We start from the raw sequence: 23745 nt of genomic DNA on the forward strand, positions 1-23745 counted from the left end.
CACCACCTCTGGGTACCAAGTGGCATAGTCCAGGACTACCAAGATGTGTTAGTGCCCTCTAGCGGACTTTAGTACTGGGCCTATGAGATCAATAGCGATCTGTGACGAAACCAACCTCGCCACTGGGTGGTGGAGAAGCCTGGCTACCAGCCTCTTGCCCCAGGATTATGGGCCCTCTCATCAACCAAGCTTCCTTGGTTTTACTAACTTTTGAACCCCTGGTCTAATTCGTGCCATTTTGGGATATGTTAAATGTCTATGTGTACTGTAAAGGGTGGGGCATTGTATATTTGAGTAGTGATGTCTGTCCTATTGTCCCCACGTGTGTATTGGCAATTTCCCTTTGTCCTGAGAGATAATTGACTTACTCCTCGGTTGTCTCCAAGACAGAAGACACTGTGTATTTTCCCGCTTGTGATACAATCGCATCAACCCATTGTGTGGGGTAATTGTATCACAGGCAGAGGGGAGGATTTTGTGTGGGAGTGTCTGAGTGTATTGTACGTGTTTATTGGTTGTTTTTACAGTGTGTGGTAACCTTGTTGGAAAATGTGTATAAGTCAATGCTTGTGTGTTCAATAAAGAGTTCCTGTTTTACCCTTCATCATGTTGATGCTGGTGTTTGGGTAACTGATCGACACTGGGGATTGCTATTCGCTGAAGATTTGCTATACTCCCCGGGCTATAACTCCTAACTCTTGTAAGAGCTGTTCCTGCTCTCTGAATTTAGGAGAGGTTCACCCACTGGAGCCTGGAGCCTTGTAGTAGGTCCAGGGTGGGTAGGAGACGGTGAGACCTCAACCAAGCTTCGGTGGTTCGTGGGGTCTGCAGTGCTTATGGTGTCAAGTGGAGTGCTTGGAGTCCTCGGGAAGCACTAGGAGCATCTATCGATGGAGGTACCCGGTCGGGGTGCCAGGAGATCCGTTACACGATCCACTTGAATGGAACCTCAATAATCAGGAGAGGGACCAAGCGACTATGGAAATGTGGCTAGGGGCTGGTTATCTGGCAGGTTGGGCAAGACTTGCAAAACTCTTCCACCTCTCTGAACACACTGGGCCAGTAAAACCGCTGTAGAATCCGATCCTGCATTTTCTGCTGGCCCAAGTGTCCCCCAAGAACATGTTGGTGGGCTAACTCCAACATGAGCTTGCGATATGCCTTGGGCACCACCAACTGTTCAATATGCTCACCCCGTAGTTGATTTACCCGATACAGCATCTCCTGCTGAACCACAAAATGGGGGAACATAGACTCGGCCCCCGGTTGTTGCGGCTCATCCTCAACTACTACCACATTTTCCCAGGCCCGAGATAGAGTCGGGTCCTGGTGCTGTGCTGTACCAAAATTGTCTCCAGAGACGTTGAGGTATGCCAAATCTGGACCCAGCGGCAAATCCTCCACGTCTCCCACCATTACATTCAGTGGGGTTGACTCCCCCCCCTTCCCCCGCAGTGGCAGCCACTTCTACTGCTGGCCCTTTGGTCTCAGGTTCCCAGGGTTCCGGTTTCCCCCATGAGCAAGGCCATTCTATTGGGGTTGCTCCTGCCCCATGGGTACCGGTGGCTCTCACCTCAGGCCACAGTGACGGAAAACCAGGGAAGTCTCTCCCAATTATTAGTTCATAAGGTAACTTTGTGGCGACGGCCACCTCGGATAGAAACACCAGGGCGGTGGGATAGTTCTTTAAGTCTCCATGGATGCACACAACGCCGACTTTTTGCCCAGTATACTCGGTGGGCCACACAAGGGCAGCTCTTAACAGGGACACCAGGCTCCCTGAGTCCAGCAGCGCCACTGCCATGGTATCTCCCACTTGCACCTGGCACAGGTGACTATTGTCTCGGGGGTACTGGTTGCACACCGCCTCCTGGCATACATTGAGGGCTAGTAGCCATAGTTAGTGTCCTTGGGTTCCCCCCGTGTCATGTCCTGCTCAGGTTATGTGCGGAGGTCTGCCAGGTTAGCAGCACGTGTGTAGCCTTTTGTTTTTGTTTTAGAGTTGAGCTGTATCCACCTCCCTTCAGGTGCACTGGGTGGGGTCATTGGTATGAGTTTAAATTACGCCAACTCCCAGTGTCCATAGCTTTTGTCTTGCTGAGAGGAAGGAAGGATGGATTTGCTGTTCCTGCTCACTAACAAGATAAGTTGGTTTTGTTATTCTTGTGATTGTCTGTCTAGGCTGTTAGAGAGACGCCTGTCCCCTCCAGGTCCTGAGGGAGCAGGCTGCCTCTTTCCCCCTTTCACCATCTCAGGGATTTTAGGGTATCTTCAGCCTAGGCACAGGGACACGTTCATTCCCATCTTCAGGGTCTGAACATGGGCATAGAAGTCTAGGGAGAGCTGGTAGGGATTTGTCAGGAGGTGACCTTTATCCCCAGCTTCTTGCCTAGACACTTGTTTGCTTGTATTCTGTGTATCTTGTATCCTGTCCAGTGTGACATAATAACCCGCCAATACTTTGACTGCCATTTCTCAACTGTTTTGAGATGGAGTCAATTGATGCGCTAGTTGATCGCATGCAGGGATTATCCCTAGAGGTTGCTGATCTGCGTAATTTGGTCACACCGTGTCAAAATGCTCTGGCATCAGGTGCAATAGGAGGAAGTCAAATTTATGGGGAGCCTAAAGTCGCTCTCCCTGATAGATTTGCAGGGGGTGTGGATGACTTTATCCGCTTTAAAGAGTCATGCAAGCTGTATTTTTGGCTGCGTCCATCTTTGTCTGGTGATGAGAGTCAGAGGGTAGGAATAATGATATCCCTGCTTAAAGGGGACGCGCAATCCTGGGCCTTTTCTCTGCCGTCCGGTTCTCTGGCCCTCCGGTCGGTGGAAGAATTTTGTAAAGCCTTGGGATTAATTTATGATGATCCAGATCGGGTCTCGATGGCGGAATCTAAATTGCGTAATTTATTACATGGTGAACATACTGCAGAGGCTTACTGCGTTGAGTTTAGGAGATAAGCTACTGAGTCAGAGTGGAATGACCCTGCGTTATGTAGTCAGATTTGTCAGGGGTTATCTGAGAGATTGAAAGATGCCCTTGCTTTTCACGAGTACCCGGATACATTGGAGAATTCTATGTCTTTAGCAGTACGGTTAGATAGACGTATTAGAGAGAGGTGTAAGGTTCCCTCCGCGCAAGGGATTGTCACGGCAGACAGGATCTCAGATACACAGACAACCAAATACACAAGTGTCTAGGCTAGATGCTGGGGACAGGTCACCTCCTAGCACATCCCTGACTCCTCTCCCTATGCTGCTAAGCCCACATTCACACCTTGATGGTAGGAATGAAGTGTCCTCGTGCCTGGACTGCAAACACCCTAGAATCCCTGAGATGGTGAAAGGGGAGAAGGGGCAGAAGAAACACAAATAGCCTAGACCGCAAACAACAGAAACCAAACTTATCTGAGCTGGAACAGACAATCCTTCCTTCCTTGAATCCAAGGCCAGACAGAATTCTATAACCCGCATGGCCATCTGGGATTGAAGGCAATTTAAGCCAATGACCCCACCCAGAGCACCTGAAGGAAGGCGGATCCAGCATGATTCCAAAACAAACAAAAGGTTAGACACGTGCTGCCAATCTGACAGACCTCCGCACACCGTCCAAGCAGGGCATGACAGGGATCCCTTCTGTGAGTGGTTTCGTCCCACCTGCTCCCCAGGGCGATATGACATGTAACTCTGGGGTAGGGGAGGAACCCATGCAGCTGGGTCAGGTGTCTATCCTTTCTAGTAGTTGGAACTTTAGGAGGTTGAATAAACTATGTTATTACTGTGGGAAAAGTGGACATTTTATTTTTGCTTGTCCTTTTGTTAAACCGCATGTTGATGAGAAAGAATCACAAAGAGGTTTACTTAAAGAAAAAAAAATCCCTGACTCTTGGTAGTGAGAATGAGGTGGTGGAGCAAGCAGGTATGCAAGCTCCCTGTAATACTCGTTTTCTCCTTCCAGCTATGGTGGCGCTAGACTCAAGAATTTTTTTGTTGTTGAAGCATTCATTGACTGTGGTGCTGGGTAGTGATGAGCGGGAGGTGCCATATTCGATTTCGCGATATTTCGCGAATATTCGAATGAATATTCGTGTTATATTCGTCGAAATCGAATATTCGTAATTATTCCAATTATCGCGAAAAATATGCGATTTTTTTTTTCCGCGTATTGCGATTATTTATCTTGATAGTATAAGGCAACGTTCCTATGCTAATTGACTATGGCTAGGCTAATATGTGCATTTTACGAAATTTCGTGATATTGCTAAAACTTCGTCTCTTAGAATATTACGAATATTCTAAAAGACGAAGTTAGAGCAATATTACAAAATTTCGTAAAATACACATATAGATTGTAATTTAGCTAATATAGTGCTATAATCCCTTTTTTTCCCTCTAATTTATTTTTGCCTCTTCTGAACTTAAGTTTTGTAAAATATGTACTCTATTAAAAAATATTACTATAGCAGTATATTAGCTTAAATACAATCTATGTGTATTTTACGAAATTTCGTAATATTGCTCTAACTTCGTCTTTTAGAATATTCATAATATTGCTCTAACTTCGTCTTTCAGAATATTACGAATATTCTAAAAGACGAAGTTAGAGCAATATTAAGAACATTTGCAAAAGCCGAAATTGCGATGCGAGTAATATAACACGAAATAATCGCATGAAGATTTCAACTTTGCACTGCTATATTCCATATTCTAGCCTAATATGGAATATAGCAGTGCTAACTTAGCACAGCTATATTCCATATTAGGCTAGAATATGGAATAAAGCAGTGCTAAATTGAAATCTTCATGCGATTATTTCGTGTTATATTACTCGCATCGCAATTTCGGCTTTTGCAAATGTTCTTAATATTGCTCTAACTTCGTCTTTTAGAATATTCGTAATATTCTGAAAGACGAAGTTAGAGCAATATTATGAATATTCTAAAAGACGAAGTTAGAGCAATATTACGAAATTTCGTAAAATACACCTAGATTGTATTTAAGCTAATATACTGCTATAGTAATATTTTTTAATAGTGTACATATTTTACAAAACTTAAGTTCAGAAGAGGCAAAAATAAATTAGAGGAAAAAAAAGGGATTATAGCACTATATTAGCTAAATTACAATCTATATGTGTATTTTACGAAATTTCGTAATATTGCTCTAACTTCGTCTTTTAGAATATTCGTAATATTGCTCTAACTTCGTCTTTCAGAATATTACGAATATTCTAAAAGACGAAGTTAGAGCAATATTAAGAACATTTGCAAAAGTCGAAATTGCGATGCGAGTAATATAACACGAAATAATCGCATGAAGATTTCAACTTTGCACTGCTATATTCCATATTCTAGCCTAATATGGAATATAGCAGTGCTAACTTAGCACAGCTATATTCCATATTAGGCTAGAATATGGAATAAAGCAGTGCTAAATTGAAATCTTCATGCGATTATTTCGTGTTATATTACTCGCATCGCAATTTCGACTATTGCGAAATTTCGTAAAATACACATATAGATTAGATTGTAATTTAGCTAATATGGAATATAGCAGTAAGTTGAAAACGCCACTGACTGGAGCAGCCAGGAAGCCAGGAATCCAAAGGACAGGTAAGAACAACTTTAGAGAAATGGGAAAGAAAAAAATATAATAATAAAAAAAAACAAAAAAACGAATATTCGAATTCGCGAATATATAGAACGATATTCTAAATATTCGCGAAATCTCGAAATTGCGATATTCGAGAAAAAAATTCGCAATTCGAATATTCGCGCTCAACACTAGTGCTGGGGTAAACTTTATTGATTTTCTTTTTCTTCAAAATCTGGGTCTAAGTACTTGCACTTTAGAAAGAGACATCCCGGTTTTTGCAATTGATTCTTCCCCTCTTTCTCAAAGGAGTCTCACTCATATTGCTCATGGTATTCAGTTAAGGATGGGTGATTCACATGTTGAGATCATGTCTTGTTTTGTCATGAAGGATTTGTCTGCTCCTATAGTCTTAGGTTTACCATGGTTGACAAAACATAACCCAATTATAGATTGGCAAGTAAGACAGATCATTGGTTGGAGTGAATTTTGTTCGGACAATTGTCTTGGCACATCTATCTCTGGTGTGTCTACTACGGCTTCACCTCAGTATCTCTCAGATTTTGCGGATGTCTTTTCGGAGGGTGGGGCTCAGGAATTGCCCCCTCATCGTGACTATGATTGTCCAGTTAATCTCATCCCAGGGGCTAAGTTGCCAAAGTCTCGGCTTTACAATCTTTCTCAACCTGAAAAAGAGGTCATGCGGAAGTATATTGCCTAGAGTTTGGCAAAAGGTCATATTAGGCTATCTAAGTCTCCGGTTGCAGTTGGTTTATTCTTTGTAAAGAAAAAGGATGGATCACTGAAACCTTGTTTGGATTTCCGGGAATTGAACCGTATTACGGTCCGTGATCCGTATCCCCTTCCTTTGATCTCCGATCTTTTTGATCAAATTGTTGGAGCCAAGGTGTTCTCTAAGTTGGATTTAAGAGAGGCCTACAATCTGATCAGAATCAAGGAAGGGTATGAGTGGAAAACGGTCTTCAACACGCACAAGGGTCATTTTGAGAATCTGGTTATGCCTTTTGGGTTAACTAACGCACCAGCGGTATTTCAGCAATTCGTCAATTTCATTTTTCATCATTTTGTGGGGAGGTTCGTGGTAGTTTACTTGGCTGACATTCTAATTTACTCTCCTGATCTGAAGACCCATCAGGATCATGTGAGACTTCTGTGCAGGAGTTTCCTTTTCTGGGATATCTGCTTTCTGACTCTGGTTTTTGTATGGACCCCTAAAAGGTCCGGGCGGTTCTGGAATGGGACCGACCGGAGAATCAGAAAGCTTTGATGTGGTTTTTGGTGTTTACTAATTATTATAGAAAATGTATCTTGAACTATTCTACCATTGTAAAACCTCTGACCGATATGACTAAGAAGGATATCTCTGTCTGGTCGGATGAGGCATTGCAGGCCTTTTTCGGCTATTAAGGAATGTTTTGCGCCTGCTCCCATTCTGGTGCAGCCCGATGTGGGGGTTGGAGCAGTGCTGTCGCAGGGTTCATCTCTTGGCAAATAGGTTCCGTGTGCTTTTTTTTCCAAGAAGCTCTCGGTCGCCGAGAGGAAATATGATGTAGGAGATAGGGAATTGCTGGCCATCAAATTGGCCTTTGAGGAATGGCGTCACTGGTTGGAGGGGGCATCTCATCCCATTACGGTATATACTGATCATAAGAATTTGGCTTACCTGCAATCTGCCAAGCGTCTGAATCCTAGACAGGCTAGATGGTCACTGTTCTTTACCAGGTTCAATTTTGTGGTTACTTTTCGCCCGGGCATTAAAAACGTCAAGGCAGATGCGTTGTCTCGCAGTTTTCCTGGGGGATGTGATTCAGAGGATCCTGTTTCGATTTTGGCTGATGGGGTGGGGGTCTAGGCTCTGTACCCCAAATTGGAGATGGAGGTGTTGGGAGCCCAGGAGGGGGCTCCTGGTTCTTGTCCCCCAGGGAGGTTGTTTGTTCCTGATGGACTGCGATACAAGGTATTCAAGGAACATCATGATACTGTCCTTGCTGGACATCCTGGTGGTAATTCCACCTCTAATCTTGTGTCCCGGAGGTTCTGGTGGCCCAGAAGAGTGTTGAGGATTACATAGCAGCCTGTGAAACCTGTGTACGGTCAAAGGTTGCTCACACTCGACCTTCTGGTTCACTTCTTCCTTTGTCTATTCTGTCTCGCAATTGTCTATGGACTTTATTACTGACCTGCCGAGTTCCTCCTGGAAAACAGCAATTTTGGTGGTTGTTGACCGTTTTAGTAAAAAGGCTCACTTTGTATCATTAGCTAGTCTGCCCAATGCCAAGACTCTTGCTCAGATTTTTGTTGATAATATTGTGAAATTACATGGCATTCCCTTGGATGTGGTTTCTGATAGGGGCACGCAGTTTGTCTCCAGGTTTTGGAGGGCGTTCTGCTCTCGGCTTGGCATTCAACTTTCGTTCTCTTCTGCTTTTCATCCCCAGTTGAATGGGCAGACAGAGCGTACTAATCAAAACCTGGAGACCTACTTGAGGTGCTTTGTGGCTGAGAATCAGAAGGACTGGTCCTCATTCTTATCCCTAGCTGAGTTTGCTTTGAATAACCGTAGGCAGGAGTCCACGGGTAAGTCGCCATTTTTTGGCGCATACAGTTTTCATCCTCAGTTTGGTACCTTTTCTGGGACTAGTTCCTCTGGGATGCCAGAGGAGGAGAGATTTTCTTCTGCCTTGTCTTCTATCTGGCAGAGGATCCAAGTGAATTTGGAGAAGATGGGTGAGAGGTATAAGCGAATGGCTGACAAGAGACATATGACTGGTCCGGACCTGTGTGTGGGTAATCTGGTGTGGTTACTAAAAATATTAAACTGAGAGTACCATCTTGGAAACTGGGTCCAAGATTTATTGGACCTTACAAAATATCTTTGGTGGTCAATCCAGTAGCGTTTTGTCTGGATCTTCTGCAGACTTGGAGGATCCATGATGTGTTCCACAGGTCTTTACTGAAGAAATATGTGAAACCGGTCAAACCATCGCCATTGCCTCCTCCCCCTGTTCTGGTTGATGGAAATTTAGAGTTCGAGATCTCTAGGGTTCTCGACTCAAGAGTTCTTCGGGGTTCCCTTCAGTACCTGGTACACTGGAGGGAATACCGCCCTGAGGAGAGGATGTGGGTTCCAGTCGACTGGTGAGGTCTTTTCACAGATCCAACCCGGATAAAGTTGGGCCGGGGTGTCTGGAGGTCACCCATGGAGGGGGGTACTGTCATGCCCTGCTCAGGTTATGTGCGGCGGTCTGCCAGGTTAGCAGCACGTGTGTAGCCTTTTGTTTTTGTTTTAGAGTTGAGCTGTATCCACCTCCCTTCAGGTGCACTGGGTGGGGTGATTGGTATGAGTTTAAATTACGCCCACTCCCAGTGTCCTGTGCGGGTTATAGCTTCTGTCTTGCTGAGAGGAGGGAAGGATTTGCTGTTCCTGCTCACTAACAAGATAAATTGGTTTTGTTTTTCTTGTGATTGTCTGTCTAGGTTGTTAGAGAGACGCCTGCCCCCTTCAGGTCCTGAGGGAGCAGGCTGCCTCTTTCCCCCTTTCACCATCTTAGGGATTTTAGGGTATCTTCAGTCTAGGCACGGGGACACGTTCATTCCCACCTTCAGGGTCTGAACGTGGGCATAGAAGTCTAGGGAGAGCTGGTAGTGATTTGTCAGGACCTTTATCCCCAGCTTCTTGCCTAGACACTTGTTTGCTTGTATTCTGTGTATCTTGTATCCCGTCCAGCATGACACCCCAATGGGGACAGTCGGCTTTTATGTCACCAGGCTCTCAACACCACCAACAGACCACCGGAGCTGGGTCTGCAGGGAGTACATTCCGAGCACCAGCCGCCTGGTCAAGGGTGGATTTTTCTGGGGTTTAACTGGCCCCCTCCCAATAGAATGCCCCTGTAGATTTATGGTGGTTTCATAGTGCTCCACCAGGTCGACCATCTCTAGGGCATTACCAGGAGACACCTGGCTGATCCAATGCTGGAGAGGTTACGGCAAAGCCCTCCAGAAAACATCAGCTAATAGACGGTCCAGCATAGCAGTGGGACTCAGTATGTCAGGCTGCAGAAATGTTTGCAACCGGTGTAGCAGATCATAATACTGCGGTCTGGTGGGTTCAGCCGGGTTAAATTCCCACTGATGCACCTGCTAAGCCCAGACCAATACATTTACCCCCAGTCTGACTAGAATCTCACCCTTTGCGGTCGGGTAGTCGGCTGCTTGATCATCTGGTAAGTCGAAAAAGACCTGCTGGGGTCCAGACGCCAGGAACAGTGCAATAACCTCAGCCCATTGGTCTCGGGGTAACTTCTTCCTCACGGCCACCTTTTCAAACACCGCCAAATAGGTCTCGACGTCGTCCGTGGGGTCATTTTAGGGATCGCCGCACGGACAGCTTTCTGGGCATCGGGGACATTCTGGGATACTGCTGCCGCTTATAACGCCATCACATACCGTAGCTGGTTGGTTACCTGCTGCTGCTTCTTAGCCTCCCGCTGCTGCATGTTAGCATCCATGAAGGCTTTCATGACCGGCTCCATTTTGTCAGAGGACCTTGCCGCCTTGATATAGGACATACACCCAAACCAGGAAAAAACTAAAACTTTTCGGCCTTCAGGCCAGCCTCACTGCAGAAATACCCGCATCCTCCACCAAATGTCGGGATTTGCTCTGGTAGACAGGTTAGCGGATGCGGTATAGAGGCAAGTAAACAGGTTGTAAATCAAACTTCAGTGTTTTATTCACACCCAGCAAAACATAAGAGTCTTGGTGCTTGTTTGCAGTCTTCTTTCTAGAGGTTTCCACAGCTTCAATGTTAGATGGAGGAAAATCCACACTATCTGATAGTGCTGACTGCTTTTTATAAACCTGCCAAGACCCGGCCTGGAATGTGGGGAGTAGCCACCCACCCAGCACTTTGGCTACTCTCAGTGAGAGCCGTCGTGGATCAGCTTTATAGCCATACTAAACAGCTGAAGTGTCAGACTGCAATGTGCAATACTGACACTCCAGGAAAACAAACGGCTCTTACCTCACTAAGGCCAGGAACCTCGGTGACACGTACCGACCATCAATGATGGCCCCTCGTTCCTTCCTACAATAGGTAATTAAAATTGTAAAAGCATAAATAATAAAGATAAACCAAGAATAAGAGTGAGATCTCTAATAGTCACTTAGCTTGGGTCTGAGCAAGAGTGGGCAGATCTTGAACACCTTCTATGGGAACTTGGCTCCCCTGCTGTGAAAACCAGCACAAAGTGGTGCAGGATTGGGTGGGCCTATGAGGAAAAGGTGGTTGAGCAGGAAGATGCTTCACTGGGACCTTAGTTCCTCCAGGATGTGATGCTCTTCCAAACCTTTTTTTTTTTTTCATTTGACCCTATTCCAAGGAACATATAGAATGCACCATGTTGTTTAGATGAAACTGAAAAATGAAGGGGTATCCCAATCTATAGTGGATCACAGCTTCCACTATAGATTGGAGTGCAGTCGGGAGAGGCCTCAAAGCTCTACGTCTGGCTCAAATAGATAGAGCAATATCCACATAGAGCTGTACACTATCTTGTAAGCCAGGAATATGGGAAGAATCCCTAGCCACAGCCAAAATTTGATCCCTCCCTGTAATTCGTAGGAGAGTTTAAGGGCAATTTCCTTAGGCAGGTTAGGATTTCACAGTTTACCCAGTGCTCTATGAATGCATTCTATATGAAGGTCACCTGCACCTGCATAGAGTAGTAGTTCTTGAAAAGAATGCAATGCAGTCTCAAGTAATAAACTCAGGCAAACCCCTGATGTGGATGTTGCGGCTCCTGGAATGATTTTCTAAATAATTTTACTTTGCATTTTAGATTGATATTCATCACTGTGATGTTTGTTATCCTCCAAAGTATCAATAATCTTATCTGTCTTTTGTTCAATGTGTGCTATGCAATGGTTTAAATCTTGAATTTTATCTGTAAACTCTTTAATGGCTGACGGTGATACCAAGTCTGAGCAAAACATTGTTTTTAAATTGGTGAAAAGAACCTCTTGGGTCGCTGTCGGGTTTTCTTGTTCCACAGGAAGGCCTGCATCAGGCCAACTGTGATTGCTTAGATCTGAATTCTCAAAGATGAAAATATGTGTCTCTAGGCCATTGTAATAGATGTATTCGCCTTTCTGGCAAATAACTCAGACAAGCTACCTCTGACTGGGGTTTCACCAACATCCATGTTTTTATTCTCCTTTTGCTCATGTCCTATAAAGTTCTGAAGAAAATAAAAACAAGAGTAAGGCTAACTGTTCCCATGCTAATGCATGCTAAAGGGTGAGAGGGTTGAAATCCAGCCGATTATGTAATTTAAGACAGATTTCCACAAGATCCACAAAGTCCATGGTTCTAACAATGTTCTGTTCCTGACTGCTTTCGCTCCCTAAAGGATCAGAAAGCAGTTTGGTGATGTATTGTTCAAGCTGATGTGACTGCTGAGGCCTATGATTAACCACAGCCATCACAGAACAAGCTGCTTCCTAGTTCTGCAGGGAACTCAGCAGCAGGTTAGGACCCCAGGGATTGTCAGCTCCAAGGCCGGAGAACCCTTTTAATGCTGAGGAGCAGGGACTATATAAGAGCTATAAATACTGACCTGGGGCCTACCTTAGGGCAGAAATGTGTCCTGGTGCTAATGTAGGCAGATCCAGGGGATCTGAGCATCTAAAAACTTTGGTCCAGGGATGCTGGGTTTAAGATACTGCAGTAGCCTAAAAAAAGATGGAGGCTCAAGCACAAGCAAATCATCCCATGAAGTCAGAGCTCTAGAAGTCTCCATGAAATTGCTGCAAGGACACAGCTTGGAGCTATTGATGTCTAGAGTGGTTCAGGAGGAGAAAAGTGAGTGGAGCTACAATATTTCCAGCACTTGTCTCTAGCTTAGTCTGTGATTTCAGGCCGGGATGCATGCCCAAAAGTCACACTCATCCAAAATGGACATTATTGGGCTCAAACTGTTCCAAGGGTCCTGCTGAGTGTCTTCTAGAGTCTTAGATACTAGAAAAGAGAGGATGGCTCTGGATTAAGCTGCTCATTGGACAGTCTCCAGAAACATGCATCGTGCTGAGCAGCAGGCCACAACCCCAATAAAATGCAATTTCTAGCAAGTCTTATGAATATAACAATAAAGGTGACTGGGCCACTGTGAGATCACTATGCCAGCACTGAGAGGAGGAAGGAAGCAGGAAAGCTACAAAGCATGAGGGTCCACCACTGAATTAAAGAGGATCTTTTACCAGAAAATCAATACAATCTGAAAGCACCAAATTATAGAGCAGGATGAGCTGAGCAGAATGATATATAGTTTTGTAGGAAAAGATTCAGTAAAACCTGTAATTTATACATTTATATCTTCGATTTTTCTACCTTCTGTGACCAGCATCGGTACAGGAGGGGGTGTTCTCAGCGATTGATAGCATTGTGTGTATAAGTAACATAGTAAATAAGGCCGAAAAAAGACATTTGTCCATCCAGTTCGGCCTGTCATCCTGCAAGTTGATCCAGAGGAAGGCAAAAAAAAAACTGTGAGGTAGAAGCCAATTTTCCCCACTTTAGGGGAATAAAAAAATTCCTTCCCGACTCCAATCAGGCAATCAGACTAACTCCCTGGATCAACGACCCCTCTCTAGTAGCTATAGCCTGTAATATTATTACACTCCAGAAATACATCCAGGCCCCTCTTGAATTCCTTTATTGTACTCACCATCACCACCTCCTCAGGCAGAGAGTTCCATAGTCTCACTGCTCTTACTGTAAAGAATCCTCTTCTATGTTTGTGTACAAACCTTCTTTCCTCCAGACACAGAGGATGTCCTCTCGTCACAGTCACCGTCCTGGGGATAAATAGATGATGGGAGAGATCTCTGTACTGTCCCCTGATATATTTATACATAGTAATTACATCTCCCCTCAGTCGTCTTTTTTCTAAAGTGAATAACCCTAATTTTGATAATCTTTCAGGGTACTGTAGTTGCCCCATTCCAGTTATTACTTTAGTTGCCCTCCTCTGGACCCTCTCCAGCTCTATGTCTGCCTTGTTCACAGGAGCCCAGAACTGTACACAGTACAGTCTTTGCCCCTTTTGATGCAACCCATTATCTTATTGGCCTTGGCAGCATCTGCCTGACACTGGTTTTTGCAGCTTAGTTTGCTGTTTATTAAAAATCCTAGACCCTTTGTACATACAGAGATAGCTGTCAGTTACTGATAACTCCTCCTTCCTGTACCGATAGCACCTCACCGGGCTGCAGATGTGAATGTAAAGACTACAGGTTTTACTGAATCTTTTCCCATAGAAATATATATATCAATCTGCTCAGCATCTCCTGCTCTGTAATATGGTGCTTTCAGATTGCATTGCATTTTTTGGTGACAGGTCCTCTTTAGGTAGAAGGTAGACAAGGATTTTAGCAACAGGAGAAACAGCAAAGAGTGCTACCAAAAAGGGAAACATAATGCTAATAAGAAAAAAATTAACAATAATTTATTGCATGTATATTGCAATAATACTTAATTTGAAATGCTCCACTTAAATTTGTAATGAGCACAGAAGGAGAGTGTATCTGCTATTCTACAAATTCTATCTAGTGGTCTGGGTGGTCCTCAATCAGGTGTTTCAGTATCTCCAACTACTGCTGTAGTTAGGCTGCTATGGGGCCCGCAGTAGCCTGCCAGCAAACACAGTCAGGAAAAGGCCTGTGCTGTAGTGAATGACAGGCACATTAACTGGACTGCTCTATCTGTCATCCACTAGGGTCTGGGTTTCATTTCCTGTCTTGTGTTCTCCCCAGCAGCAATCCAGTGATATCATTGCCTCTGCTGTGCTGAGTAGAAAAGCACATGGGTCAAGGATCATTCTCCTGCCTGTCTCTGGCCTAAGCACTCTCCTTGTCAGCTGAGCAGGCGAAATAATGTCACTGCATCATTCCTGCTGCTGGGGAGACCATGATTTTCTCAGGAGAACGGGGCTAGGTAAGTATTACTTTCTTATTTTAGCATTACTATAATGGGGCAATAAGAGCAGCACTACAGTAAGGGCAGCACTAAGGGGCCATCACTACTGTAAGTCCTCAATCAGGTGTTTCAGCATCTCAATTTTGTAAGGATATTAGAGGCAGGCCGTGCCTGTACTTGAGATGACATTGCACATTAAGAAGCATCGCTGCAGGAGTGACATCCTGTTCCAAGAGAGCACAAGTGTAACATTCTGAAGTTTAAGGGAGTCTGTCCGATCTTAACAGTGAGCATGTGGGGAGAGCATGATTTTCTCAGGAGAACGGGGCTAGGTATCACGATCGGCGTGACTATCACATACGTGACACAGAGGGAGGGAAAGAGGAAGGCCCTGCCCAAGTGAGAGGGAAGGTGGTGACCCCTGACTCACCTTGCGGCTGGCACCTGGCTGCCCTGACGTCCCTAGACGGGTTCCTCATCCGTACGCCGATCACGTGCCTAAAACCCTGGCTTTCCCTAAGATGAGCCCTAGATAGTGAACAGGGCGGTGGGAACACTACTCCGCACCACTAGCTCTAAAGGAAAACACCAAGGGGAGGACAGACAATACAGACTCAACATATAATCCCAGGTGGGCGACAACAGGAGACAACAAAAAGCCCAACAGGGATCCGGAGGGTAGCACTCTGGAACAACAACAAGGATTCACAGCTCCAGTGGGTCAGTATAGAAGTCCAGGCAGGAAGCTCTATAACTGGCAACTAGAGAAGTGTGAGAGGAGAATATAAGGAGGTTGGGAGTGGCAGACAAGAAACAGCTGAGGAGGAGAAGCTACGGATCCCTGAGTGAGACAAAAAGGATTGCAAGGCAAACACAGAAAACAATCACTAAGAAACAACGTGATCTTTAGACATAGATTGCGCAGCCACCCGCTGCGACTTCCTGACCCCGGGTATAACGGAGTCAGACGTGGCTCTTGACACCCTCGTGACACTAGGTGAGTATTACTTTCTTTTAGCATTACTATAATGGGGCAATAAGAGCAGCACTACAGTAAGGGCAGCACTAAGGGGCCATCACTACTGTAAGCGGTGCACTAAGGGGCTAGCACTACTGTAAGGGGGCACTAAGGGGCTAGCACTACTGTAAGGAGGCACTAAGGGGCTAGCACTACTGTAAGTGGGGCACTAAGTGGCTGGCACTACTGTAAGGGAGGCTTTAAGGGGCCAATACTGCTGTAAGGGGGCATTCTACTGTAAGGGGGCAAAACCGCTGTGTGGGGGCACTAATGGGGCATGATTACTCCGCTTTCACTCCTGAGAAAGCAGATGAGTTAAACGTGCGTCGGGGTGCGCTCTCTGCTAGACCTGGGTTCGATCCATCTGGGCCTCCTACCAACTTTAGGTAATATACTATAGTATTTTATGCTTATTTAACATCTATTACTACTATTGTTGTTCCTCCATACTGCTTACGGGCCAGCTATAGGTGCTGTATACTCAGCTCCTTCTTTTGGTCTTTTTTTGAAGTTTCTGATGGTTTATCTGTGGGGGTTGGAGGCTTGAACATACGTTGGGGGTAGCGTTTATATTGCCTGCTTGTTGCAGCATATATTACTTCCCTATTCCTCCCTCTGATTTGGGATTTTATATACCCATAATCTGGTGGTTGAGCTGCTTTTCGCAGCGCTTGCCTGCACTGCTGCTACTCATTTTATATTATTGTCTATGGTCTGTTGTAATATTCATTACTTAATAAAATATTTATGTTATATTTGTATATGTGTGCCTTCTGTCTTAATTGGTTGTGCAAGAGAGCACAAGTGTAACATTCTGAAGTTAAAGGGAGTCTGTCCGATCTTAACAGTGAGCATGTGCAGGCCTGGAGGTGACCGCCACTCGCACTAGATCTCCAAGCCAGACGAGGAGAACGAAGTAGGAGAGGAAGGCTGGCCAGAGGACTGCAAGGGGAGAGGTTTTGTGGGCACATCGGAGAGGGGCCTGGAAACTTGCAGCTATAACTCCGCCCCTCAGGACCTTTGGGACCTAATTTGCATATCTGTGTTTTTTTGGCAATATCAGTAGTCTAAAATTCTCAAAGTAGGTAACAGACTCCCTTTAAGTACTGTGTGACTTGCATAAAAGTGGACTATACATATCATGCACTAGCTGATAAGGTGGAGTGCCTTTAATGGGGATGAGAGACGCTAACAAATGCAAGAAGGAGACTGCCTCCGTTGACAGTTTTCCTGTTCGAGCTATCAGTTTGCTTGTGTTCCTATGCATACTACCTGTGTAAATAGTGTATGCAAAGACATCTGTACTGCAACTACATGCAGAAATAGTTCTCCAGTTCTATAATAGCCTTTCTCTCTCAACCTTATGTGGACAGTAGGAGAACTACCACGGCTTCACAACAAACATATTCTGATTGGTACAACACCATCCTTCATATCACCTGTATCATGAATCACACCATTGTTTTTATGGTGAAATTCACCACCAGTTTAATGTGTCACACTGCTACCTTCCCATTTGAAAAACTGAAGTTGACTCCAAGCTGCAGGTATTCTAGATGGCTGCCATGTTGGTGACATGGCCTAACATAGAAACATAGAAACATAGAGTGTGTCGGCAGATAAGAACCATTTGGCCCATCTAGTCTGCCCAATATACTAAATACTATGAATAGCCCTTGTCCCTATCTTACATGAAGGATGGCCTTATGCCTATCCCATGCATGTTTAAACTCCTTCACTGTATTTGCAGCTACCACTTCTGCAGGAAGGCTATTCCATGCATCCACTACTCTCTCAGTAAAGTTATACTTCCTGATATTACTTTTAAACCTTTGACCCTCTAATTTAAAACAATGTCCTCTTGTAGCAGTTTTTCTTCTTTTAAATATTCTCTCCTCTTTTACCATGTTTATTCCCTTTATGTATTTAAAAGTTTCTATCATATCCCCTCTGTCTCATCTTTCTTCCAAGCTATACATGTTAAGGTCCTTTAATCTTTCCTGGTAAGTTTTATCCTGCAATCCATGTACTAGTTTAGTAGCTCTTCTCTGAACTCTCTCCAAAGTATCAATATCCTTCTGGAGATATGGTCTCCAGTACTGCGCACAATACTCCAAATGAGGTCTCACTAGTGCTCTGTAGAGCGGCATGAGCACCTCCCTCTTTCTACTGGTAATGCCTCTCCCTATACACCCAAGCATTCTGCTAGCATTTCCTGCTGCTCTGTGACATTGTCTGCCTACCTTTAAGTCTTCTGAAATAATGACCTCTAAATCCCTTTCCTCAGATACTGAGGTTAAGACTGTATCACTGATTTTATATTCTGCTCTTGGGTTTTACGCCCTAGGTGCATTATCTTGCACTTATCAACATTCAATTTTAGTTGCCAGATTTTTGACCATTCCTCTAGTTTTCCTAAATCCTTTTCCATTTGATGTATCCCTCCAGGAACCTCCAGTGCTGGTGCAAGGATTTTTACCACTCTAGGCAAAAGCTAATTTTGCCGCCCCCTTGACTCCGCCCATTTACCAAGCCCTGAGGTACCCCACTGGTAACAAGACCATGGTCTGAATATACTCCATTGACTACAACCCTCTGTTGTCTGTCCCTCAGCCACTGCCTAATCCATTCAACAATATGGGAGTCCAAGCACAAAGACTGTAATTTATTGATAACCTTCTATGTGGGACAGTATCAAAAGCCTTACTAAAATCTAGATAAGTGATGTCTACTGCACCTCCGCCATCTATTTTAGTCACCCATTCAAAAAAATCAATAATATTAGTTTGACATAATCTCCCTGAAGTAAACCCATGCTGTTTTTCATCTTTCAATCCATGGGATTTTAGATGCTCTACAATCCTCTCCTTAAGAATGGCTTCAATTAATTTCACCACTATTGATGTCTGGCTTACTGGCCCGATTCCTCCCTACTACCTTTCTTGTGAATGGGCAAAACATTTGCTAATTTCCAATCTTCTGGGATGAATCCTGCTACCAGTGATTGGTTAAATAAATCTGTTAATGGTTTTGCTAGTAACACCGTTAAGCTCTTTTAATAGCTTTGGGTGTATCCCATCAGGCCCCGTGACTTATTTTTATTAATTTTAGACAGCTGACTTAGAACCTGCTTCCTCTGTAAAGACTCATGCATCAAAAGATTCATTAGTCTTCCTCCCTTACTGAGGTCCTCATTGAGGGATTCAGATAGTTCATTATCTTCCATAAACCTTCATTCTTTTGTTTTTAATTTGGTAATTCCTTGTTTTAATTTCCTTTTTTTCATTTACTGTATGTATCTGAAGAATGTCTTATCACTTTTTTCACTGACTGAGCTAATTTCTCTTCTGCCTGTGCTTTGGAAGCTCTTATAACTTGCTTGGCCTCTCTCTGCCTAATCTTACAAATTTCCCTGTCATACTCGTTTTTTTTATTTTGTATAATTACTAAATGTTTTTAATGATTTTGGCCACTTCTGCTGAGTACCACAGTTGTCTCTTCCTTTTTTCACTTTTACTGACAAGCCTAATGCAATTATCTGTTGCCTTCAATAGTGCCACTTTTAAGTAATAGTGCCATTTCTCCTGGACTCCATTGAAACTGTTCCAGTTTGATAGGGACTCGTATACCACTAATCTAATTTTAGAAAAGTCAATTTTTCTAAAATCTAAAACTTTTGTTTTTGTGTAGTGTACTTATAGTAAACTATACTGACTGGTGATCACTAGATCCCAAGCTTTCCCCTACAGTAATATGAGATAACAGGCTTCTCTCTTCCCCCACAGCTTGTATCTAAAATTGAATCACCATCTTTGAAATCATTTTCATTTTATATAGATGTCTCCTTACATTTGAGACAATCTGTATACATCACCTCAAATAATTGTTTGCTGTGGGCTACATAATTATTTTTTTCTTACAACCATTTTTAAGAATGTGAACCCTTATATTTATCTTCTTTCAGTGACTAGTCATTCATGTTCTATTCATGTACATGTTGAACTGTAACATTTTCCTGTATAGGCAACCTCTTATTACATATCTAATATTTGTTGTGTATTCTACCAATCCCTGTCATCTTTATTGTAATCTTTAAAATCTTTATAAATGAAAATATACTGAGAATAGGATGACATTTTATGAAATACTTATTTTCAAACTATAGTCATAATTAAGCTCTAGTTTGTGGAAACCAAACCAAATAATCAAAAAATTATGTTCTGAATATATTATTTTGATAGTGAAGATCGAGTTTTGTTATTTCACAACAGATATGATACTTTAAGAAAAACTATGTCATGTTTCAAGGAACAAGCTGTTCTCAAGGTCTCAAGTAATTCAGCCATCTAGAATAGAAGTGCTGAACCACCCAAGGCTCAGATGACTATAGTTAGCTCTACTAAGAACTTGTAACATATCTTTCATTAACATTGACTCCTATTATTAGAGATGAGTAAATTTTTAAAAAATTCGATTTAGCCGATTCGTCGAATTTCGTGAAAAAATGTGGTTCGATCCGAATTTATTTGCGGCGAATCGCATTACAAAACGGCTATTTCCTGGCTGCAGAGAGCCTTTATATGTGCATTGCAGTAACACGCATGGGGAGTCTGCTGTGGTAGTGAAATAATACTGAGTCAGTATGACATGCAGATGACAGGCATCGCTCTTAGAATCACTGCAGACTTTACTTATTTGGGCAGTCACGGGGCCAAAAGTGACCAAATAATCAACTATGAACTCAGCCTTACAGGTCCATACAGGGACCATACAGGCCTTAAAGCAGCTACACAGACAGGATCCGTTGTGCGTCTCATTTTTCCTTCTTTCTGACAGATCAGAAGAAGGGTCAAATAAATTATGATGTCACCCAGGCTGAAAGGCAAAATAGTGGCCCAGTCATGAAGTGGGGAGGGTGGGAACAGCAAGAGAAGTTCACAGAGTGGCCCTATAACATAGTGGTGAGGTGGCAGCAGCATGAGGAGACCACAGAGTGGCAAGGTGACATAGTGTGGAAGTGGCAGCAGCATCAGGAAACCACAGAGTGGCAAGGTGACAAAGTGTGGAGGTGGCGGCAGCATGAGGAGGCCACAGAGTGGAAAGATGACATAGTGTGGAGGTGGCAGCAGCATGAGGAGACCACAGAGTGGCAAGGTGATATAGTGTGGAGGTCGCAGCAGCATGAGGAGACCACAGAGTGGCAAGGTGACATAATGTGGAAGTGGCAGCAGCATCAGGAGACCACAGAGTGGCAAGGTGACACAGTGTGGAGCTGGCAGCAGCATCAGGAGACCACAGAGTGGCAAGGTGACATAGTGTGGAAGTCGCAGCAGCATGAGGAGGCCACAGAGTGGCAAGGTGACATAGTGTGGAGGTGGCAGCAGCATCAGGAGACCATAGAGTGGCAAGGTGACATAGTATGGAGGTGGCTGGCAATACCAGTACCAGCTGAAGATGGTGGGTGAAAAAAGGAGAACTTGGTATCAGATGTGTGGCATCAAGTGGGTGGCAGCATCAGAATAGTAGCTGAGGCAGGTAGCCAGAAGAAACATACAAATCCACTGACTCTTGGCTGGGGGTGTCTGATGTCACTTGCAACAAAGTCGAAGATCGAGTCAACCATTCAAGAACCGCTGGGTTACTAGTCAAGACATGACCGATAGCTGACACTGGGAGCTCAAGGCTCTCAAAGTGACCCCTGCTGCCACGGTCCCTTACTCTGCTGTGACCTCTGCCTGCGCCAGAAACATTTAGGCCTCTGCCACTCCCCTGTGCAGGGCCTGGCACTTCTCTGTCTGACATACTGTTAGATCAAATAAATAAATAAAAAGGAAATTAAAACACCCCAAAAAAGTTTGTAATTTTCTGACTTCACCACACAACAGCTAATAAGCCCTTTTTCAGACTAATACACACAAAAAAGGGCTTTAGAATATATAACTGCATAACTGAACGGCAAATATATTTTTCTTTTGCCACTAATACACACACAAAAGGGTTTTAGAACATATAACTGCACCGCTGAACTGCAAATACATTTTTATTTTGCCACTATTACACGACAAAAAGAGCTTTAGAACATATAACTGCACTGCTGAACAGCAAATATATTTTTATTTTGCCATTAATACATGCAAAAAGGGCTTTAGAACATATAACTGCACTGCTGAACAGCAAATATATTTTTATTTTGCCATTAATACATGCAAAAAGGGGGTCACTTTATTCGGAGTGGGGTCACTTTATTGGGGGGGGGGGGGGTCACTTTATTAGGAGTGGGAATTTTTTTACCACTTCTGCTGCAGGAAAAAGATCTCCCAGAGAGAGTGACCAGTATCATAGAGTAGTTGTTTGCGCTCATAGTAAATTACTCAGCCCAGTAACGAGATCACAGATCGGATTGCTGGCGGATTGACACACATCCTCTGGAAGCCTTGGGTCACAATCGGGTCCAGAGCAATCTGAAATCTGCATGAAATAAGGAGCGGTGAGGAGTAAACATTTACTGGAATCCAGTGCACTCTGCCCTGCGGCCGTGAAGATGTCAGCGGTGTTCACCCAGATTACAAACGATAGAACATACGTGGATTACATCACAGGTACAAGCTAGCAATTATCATTTACAAGGTAGTGTTATAACCACAGAGGGTTGGAAGCACCTCCCATGACATTATTACTACTCCTGGCAGGAAAGTGCATTGGGAATGGGTAATACAAAAATAGATGCCGACCCATGGCTAACAACTGGGGTGCAGCTATGGGGGAAAGGGGGTGCAGAGGTAGCAGCAGCACCCAGGCCCTGGTGGCTGAGGAGGACCATCTGCTACATAAGGAGACAACAGGTGGTACCTTAGGGATGTCCAGGAGCAGGCGTGTGATGACTGAGAGGCGGAGCAGGCATGTGTGACAGGGAAGTCTTCTCTGCCACTCGTCTGCCTCCTATCAACTTTCCTCCTCCTCCTCCCTTCTCCATAACAGCGCTTTGGGTCGGCTGGTCCCTACCACCCAGCACTTGCTGCAGCCGGCCGGCCCCTACCACAGACAGCCCACAGAGCTGACCAGCCCCTGCATCAATATCCCGAACACCCGCAGAGCGCCGGATCTTTCTGCCAAGCACCATCAGCGCGGCCGGCTCTTTGATCGCAGCGCGGCCGACCCTTTGATTGCAGCGAGGCAGGTACGGTACGCGCTGGACATGTTTTTTCCCCCCTATATTCACCCCATAAGACTTACTAACTTTCCCCTCCTATTTTGGGGGGAAAAAGTGCATCTTATAGGGCGAAACATATGGTAAATGCTGTGGAATGATTCCTTCCTATCCTTTCCCTACACCTTGAATAATCTTTCCCTGCATTTGTAAATAGTTTTTTTTTAGCACAATGAAGTTTTTTCTAGCACTATCCCTAGCACCTGCTGAAGTCTCTCCCTGCACTGGATGGCAGAATTGTAAATGGCTGAGGCTATTTATAAGGCTGTGACATCACAGGGCTGGTTGGCTGGCTGCTGATTGGCTGCATGCATGGCATTATGGGTAATCCTGCCTTCCCAGAGTTCCCTGCTCCATGTCCTCACATGTGCAGCAGCCATTTTAGGAGAAAATGCCATTCGTTACCACAAAGCATGAGGAAATTCGGATTCGGTGCAAATCCAATTTTTCCAGAAATTTGGATCGAATTCCACTTCGTCAACTTCGATTCGCTCATCTCTACTTATTATGGCATAGTCTCCATCAATATGGGATGCCTTTCTAATCTACCTTATGGTCAAGGTGAATGGAAATTATATATTTTATCTGGGAAACTGCCTATGAACTTGCTATCCAAGACAAGCTCTGGGGCTTTTATTAAAACTGAGACAGAAGATTCATTTAGAATTTAGATCAGTTTCAATCTATGAAACTTTTTGTCATCCAATAAGAAATAACACAATCTCAATGGAGTCTGACCTGGTGTGACCATGTATTATTATAGGTAGTAAGCAGTAGTGAGCGAATCAAATCATCCAAAGTGGAATCAACCCAAAGTTTAGGAAAAATTTGATTCACAACTAATCCGAATTTCCTTGTGCTTCGTGGTAAAGAGTTGTTTTTTTCCTAAAATGGTGGCTACATGTGTTACAAAGTCAAAGTAAGAAGC

This window comes from Bufo gargarizans, chromosome 1, assembly GCF_014858855.1.
Source record: "Bufo gargarizans isolate SCDJY-AF-19 chromosome 1, ASM1485885v1, whole genome shotgun sequence".
Classification (NCBI taxonomy): domain Eukaryota; kingdom Metazoa; phylum Chordata; class Amphibia; order Anura; family Bufonidae; genus Bufo; species Bufo gargarizans.